General features: G+C 38.9%; 1 long non-coding RNA gene across 2 annotated transcripts; it reads left to right on the top strand.

Annotated features, from left to right (window-relative positions):
- Positions 1-2,741: 2,741 nt before the first annotated feature.
- On the top strand, positions 2,742-6,487 carry LOC118207993. Of its 2 annotated transcripts, XR_004761491.1 has the most exons (4): positions 2,743-3,162; positions 3,618-3,678; positions 4,139-4,268; positions 6,221-6,487. It is a non-coding gene; the product is annotated as an uncharacterized LOC118207993 (long non-coding RNA). The 2 variants fall into 2 exon arrangements; XR_004761490.1 differs by lacking the exon at positions 6,221-6,487 and having other exon boundaries at positions 2,742-3,162; positions 4,139-4,761.
- Positions 6,488-6,707: the final 220 nt, after the last annotated feature.

Raw genomic sequence — 6,707 nt, forward strand, 5'->3', positions numbered from 1 at the left:
TAAAACGGGTGACGCACACAACTGCTGCCGATTACAGGTTAGTATTCTATCAATTATTTTGTTTAAATTGTATCCAGTGCCACAGCGTTCGTTATAGAAGAATTGGTGAATTATTTCTGTGTCGGGAATTCAGATTTATGAGATCGCTATTCGCCTAACGAACTGCGGAAGCGCATTCCGGTGCCCACGCGATCTATCTGGAGGACGTGTACCGCTTGTAAATTGTCTCCAATTACACCAAGTTCGTTTTAGATGTACTGGCTAATTATATCTGTCTCGGGAATTTGGATTTATGAGATCGCTAATAGCATTATACTCTGTATTTAAAACGGGTGACGCACACAACTGCTGCCGATTACAGGTTAGTATTCTATCAATTATTTTGTTTAAATTGTATCCAATGCCACAGCGTTCATTATAGAAGAACTGGTTAATTATTTCTGTGTCGGGAATTCAGATTTATGAGATCGCTATTCGCCCAACGAACTGCGGAAGCGCATTCCGGTGCCCACGCGATCTATCTGGAGGACGTGTACCGCTTATAACGTGTTTCCAATTACACCAAGTTCGTTTTAGATATACTGGCTAATTATATCTGTCTCGGGAATTTGAATTTATGAGATCGCTAATAGCATTATACTCTGTATTTAAAACGGGTGACGCACACAACTGCTGCCGATTACAGGTTAGTATTCTATCAATTATTTTGTTTAAATTGTATCCAGTGCCACAGCGTTCGTTATAGAAGAATTGGTGAATTATTTCTGTGTCGGGAATTCAGATTTATGAGATCGCTATTCGCCCAACGAACTGCGGAAGCGCATTCCGGTGCCCACGCGATCTATCTGGAGGACGTGTACCGCTTGTAACTTGTCTCCAATTACACCAAGTTCGTTTTAGATGTACTGGCTAATTATATCTGTCTCGGGAATTTGGATTCATGAGATCGCTAATAGCATTATACTCTGTATTTAAAACGGGTGAGGCACACAACTGCTGCCGATTACAGGTTAGTATTCTATCAATTATTTTGTTTAAATTGTATCCAATGCCACAGCGTTCATTATAGAAGAATTGGTTAATTATTTCTGTGTCGGGAATTCAGATTTATGAGATCGCTATTCGCCTAACGAACTGCGGAAGCGCATTCCGGTGCCCACGCAGGTGCTTCTTCGTTAACTGTGGAGCCCAATCGCCTCTTTTATTTGCCCCAGGCATTTAAAAGGCCTCATTATTCATTAAGCTAGCTGCATTCAAAATCCGTTTTAGAAAGACGCTATGTCTACGAACACACCGTTTTAAAAGGGTGACAGTGCTAGGCAGATGAATTTGTGCTAAGTCTGAAAATGCAGGCATCCCATTTCGTGGTGATTTCATTATGGCGTGTGCTATTTACAGCTGCTCTAGACGACCATAAAATAATCCTCCTCTTAAGTTTTTCGGTATCCGAGTCATTTTTACTATTTCCTTTAGCCTACTTAACCAAATAATTACTTGGCAGAAAGCGTAATCAGCTTGCTATATTTGGTAGTCCAGTAGTAGCCTGTGCTAAAACAGTTCGCAACTTCGGCTACCAAGCCATTTGACTTGCTAGCTAACCTTAACCGGCAAACATTCAATCTGTCAAACGTGTTTGGCGGCTTGTCAGTCGTGTACATTCCGTAAATGTCTACCTGGGCCATGCTTCACGCATGTGACAAAGCTACTATAATCCCGATTTTGGGATAAACACTTTTTCAGTTTCACGAAGCGAATTAAGAGTTTCAAGGTTCATTTGCTGAATATACAACACACGATGAAATCACACACACAGAATTTAACGAAATTAACCATCTTGGCATTTAGAAAGGAACATGTTTTTAGCATTTAAGAGACCGACAAGCTAGGCATTTAAGACAGTGGTTCTCAGAATCGGTTCTGGGGGCTCCTTGCGTATATTGGCTTTTCTCCATTGGTTTCGATGATTTACAAGAAAAAAATAATAGCCTAATAATAATTAGAAATTCAACGTAGGCTACATTATTTTTCTTCATGCACCAGGTGGAAAACTTGCCGTACAAAGTGCGTTGTCATATTTACACGCCTGCAGATCAGTTATTAAAATACTTGGTAGATTTGTTAATCACCGCTGAGTGTTAATTTTTGTTCGGTAGAAAGTGATTTGCGAACGATCGGTCACCTAGCGTCACCCAGCAAGTGAACACCACAAACGGCGATGGAGTAGCTAGTAGTAGCAGGCTCATTATCTGACTGGCGAAAACCTACGACGATAACTTGCTCGGTTAACAGATCTACCAGACAGTTATACGAAAATTTGCCTAGTCAAATCACCAGTAGCCTACACATCTCCGATTGATTGACCATCAGTGTAGTCAATGTTCTTCCCCTGTGGTTCATATTGCTAACGCGTGAGCTAACCACGGACAGCCTACCTAGCTCACTGGCAAGCTGATATGCTAGCTAAGCATATTCGTTTTGCTGAGAAACATAAATTGAAGATAACTGAACATAGCCTAATTGTATTTTTAATGTCATACATAACGTGATTACATGACACAGTACAGTCACGGATGGAAATTAAACTCCGTAAACATCTGATAATATATTTTAAAACATAACGGCAGACAGTCAGCTAGCCTCGTTCAGGTTGAGGGGCTTTTCCGCACCGGACTGTCAATCAAATTGTAAAAATCACAAGACCGCTTAACTCTATGGTTTTGGCTCCAAATCGAGAAAATGGCCGCGCCCGCCATTGAGCTTCAAAACGTGTTTTAGAGACCCACGGAGAGTCAATGGGTGACGTCACAGTAGCTGTGTCCATATTTTTTACAGTCTCTGATCTTAACCCAATCTCTCCTGGTCAACACACTTTCCCCTTACGTCACATCCTTACTAGGGTAGTCTTCCAACTACTCTCGGGAAAGTAATACAGTGCCTCCTAGTGGTCAGAATACACTCAACCTGTAACATCTATTATTGAACACAACAAATTGCATGGTATGAAACGGGAATGAACTATTTTTTCTTGATAAAATCATTGTTTTCATAGAACTTACGACCAGAGACGTTTGCTTAACAACGGTGCGACTAGAACTACAAACCAGAGTGTCTGCATAAGGACGGTCCAATTAGAACTACGAAGCAGAGTTTTGCTTGACAACGGTAAGATAATATGCCCAAACGCCCGCAGAAGAACATTTCACGTCCAGCTGATTAAATCTATAAAAATCAATAAATATAAAAGCAAACTCATTGTCATTGTTGGTACACGGCATGAAATTGATGTGAAATTACAGGGAAATTCCTACAGTAATCTGCTGTTTTATTGATATACGGCACATTGCTTAAGACAGAACAGCATTGTGGGCGTTTTGCTCTTAACTGCATAACACCGTTTGAATTTTCAGTAATTAACTGGAAATTGCTATGGATATTGGGAAGCCGTTGGTTAGTAGTGGCGACAGAGAATTTGCTAACAAAGCAATGCCAAGTTTCGAGTGTCACACCTAATAGGCTACGCGAATTTAAAAGTAATTATATCACAATTTGTTCGTTTTTGATTTCCAACAGAATACGTTGATCTGTATTTCACATAAATTTTCTTGTTCTTTTCCAAGGCAACCCTGTACTTTGAGTATTTTTTGTTGCAGCTGGCTAGAGTGTCGCCGGATTGTGCAGGTAGGCTACGTGCGTTTCGAATTCATCAAACTAGTTAGTATCATAACGGCCAATCATTCGCCAGCGATAGCTTAGTATGAAAGCATGTTTACATGTCAGTATTGTGGTCACCAATGCTTAACGAAGTATGCGTTTGTTAGGCATATGAAAGTACATGCGAGTCTTCCAACCGCGTTGTTTAAATGCGCCTTTTTTGATTGCTCCCGTTCGTTCAGAAACATGACGCAGTTGGAATGTCATGTATATCGAGAGCATAAAGATAAGAGGAGAGCACAGGTAACTGCAATCGAGTGTGTATCTTGTCATGTAGAATTTTGCAATGTTAGATGCAATGATTTATCCAGTTTAAACTCTCATTTGAAATCTCATATCGGAGAGGGCAGGGCCGTTTCTTGTCCATTTCGTCAGTGTGGGAGAACGTTTTCAGTCGTCTCTTCCTTTATTTCTAATTTTTCCACAGTACACAAGTCTTGTACAGTATCCAGTCTTCTGGGCCATGTAACAGTAGGAACAGAGACGAGACTAACGGCAACCAATGAACAAGTTGAGGATGTTTCAGTGTTGGAGGGGGATTTGACTGACGACGTAACGTAAGTGATGATAACGAGGGAGACCAAGCAGCGGTGCTGCCAGAGAGAGCAGATGAATCCCTTTTCTTGAACAATTTGGCTTTCTTTTATTTAAAGTTGCAGGCAAAACTTTTACTGCCAGCATCAGTCATACAGTCTATTATTGAGGATTTTCAAGCAGTGCATGATATCAGTCAGTCTCATTTACTTCATAAGTTGGACGAAAAGCTGGTATCATTGGATATCTCTGACCGTGAGAGAGAGAGGTTCTTAAATCCGAGGATTTGTTTCGGGCATGCAACACTGGTACCTTGAAAACTGATCAAAGACAAAAAACGGTTTTTAAAAATCAGTTTAGATACATTGAGCCAGTCCCACCTTATCTTGGAAAGAATGATATGGGATCACAGAGTGGCTTTAGTGAAAACTTCAGTAAAGGCACCCATTTCTGCAGATTATGTACTAGAGCCCGACCGATATATCTATAATATATTAATATATATTATATAATAAACAAACAAAAAAACGATGATTATTTATCTGTACTTGTCTGCTTGAACGTTGTAATTGCTATTTACTACAATTATCCAGTAGAGGGAGCTCTAATACAAGTGTGAACTGCAGCAGCTGACGCGCTACTTCTCTAATAAGACGTTTGTTACTCGTGCCTCATCCAATATTCTCCACTGCAAGACTTGTCTGCACAGATTCGGTTGCGGCAATAAAGGTATGTAGATTTAGTGAAAGTTTTTAATTAAATGCGTTTATACGACCACTATGTTTATCAATCCTCATTATCAAACGAGCGAGCTAGCTAACATATTTGGTTCACTTTAGCAAGCTAGCAAGCCTTTATGAACTGGAAGTGAGCACATAAGCAGCGTAGGATCTACATTTCCAGAGGACATCGCTGTATTCTCAAATAAATAACCAGCCAAAATAAAATGGTGATTGAATGTGTCACACATTTGTTTTTTTTTTGTTGTTTTTTATCTGAGATAATGATATTAGCTACTATATGATGTTTTGTAAATAGCCAAGGCGTGATTGCAAGCGAGTGTCATCTTGTCACGCGTCATCGTAGCAAGCTAACCAGACAGTAAAAAAGCAGATAAAACACTTCGAACATGAATCATTTTAAGCCATGTTATCTAGCTTTGTCGTGATAACATGAGAGAAGGATTGCTGTTGGAGAACTGAATCAACCAATAGTTAGCGCGGGTAACCTGCACGAAAGCTCATACATATAAGAAAATACAATAAGAAAATATAATTAATTTAACTTACTGAGAAAATATAATAAGAAATAACGAGGCTGTGTCATAGCTAATGCGTTATTGCGAGCGAGTGTGTCATCTAGTCACGCGTCAGAGCGCATTGTAGTTATTTTCACCGTCTAATTCTTATGGACAGGGAAGCTCGTTTGATAGTCTTAGTAGGAATAAAATAAGAAAATATAATTAATGTACTGAGAATAGATACTAAGAAATAATAATAACAAATTAATAATAACAACAATAATAATAATAATAATCATAAAAATACATGTTTGAAACTGGAAAAGGGATTTTTTACATTAATTTTTTTATAGATGTTGGAAAAGAAAGGAGTAAAAGCAAGGTGTGGAGTTATTTTGATTTCACACACTTAAATATAGTGTTAATATGTATATTTAATTTAATATCATCTTTAACTTTTTTTATCTAAAAAGTTTTGTGTGTTTATTTAAATTTTTTTTTGTTTGCTTATAAGTTAAATGTTCTTAAATATAGAAACTTTAATAAAATATAAGTTTTTCAAATTGATTTGAAAATGTTGCACTTTTTGACAAAATATCGGTCAAAACATCGGTAATCGGTGGGCTAGGACTCCCCAAAATCGGGATTGGCACCGGACCCAAAAATCTGGCATCGGTCGGGCTCTATTATGTACTGTTGGCCATGCTCAATTTTTGTCATCTCCCTTCACAACAGGTGAAAAGAAAACAATTGCATCATACAAAGACAGCGTGCAGCACAGCATGCAGCATAACGTAAGTACATCAAAACTGTCACTGGGAATTAAATTTGATTTGATTCCAAATTTATCAAATTAACCCACTTCCATGTGTGCCAACTTGGTCTGCCTCCTTGTCTGGGCCATGACTTATTTGAGGGTATCGTCGCATATGACTTCGCTCTATACCTAAGTCATTTTGTCACAAATCAGAAATTCTTCACGTATAGAGAACTGAATGGACAGCTTAATCACTTCAGGTACCTCGGCGATGACGCCAGCAATAAGCCATGCGAAATGAATCCAGGAAGTGAGAAATTGAGTGGACATGCTGTCCAGAATTGGTGTTTCCTTAGACTTCTGCCTCTCTTGATTGGGGACAAAATTTAAAATCCAGTTGAAAATGAAGTTTGGCAATTTGTGTTGCTGCTAAGGCAAAAAGTTGAAATTGTTTGTGCTCCTGCC

Source organism: Anguilla anguilla, chromosome 11 (genome assembly GCF_013347855.1).
Source record: "Anguilla anguilla isolate fAngAng1 chromosome 11, fAngAng1.pri, whole genome shotgun sequence".
Taxonomy (NCBI): Eukaryota; Metazoa; Chordata; class Actinopteri; order Anguilliformes; family Anguillidae; genus Anguilla; species Anguilla anguilla.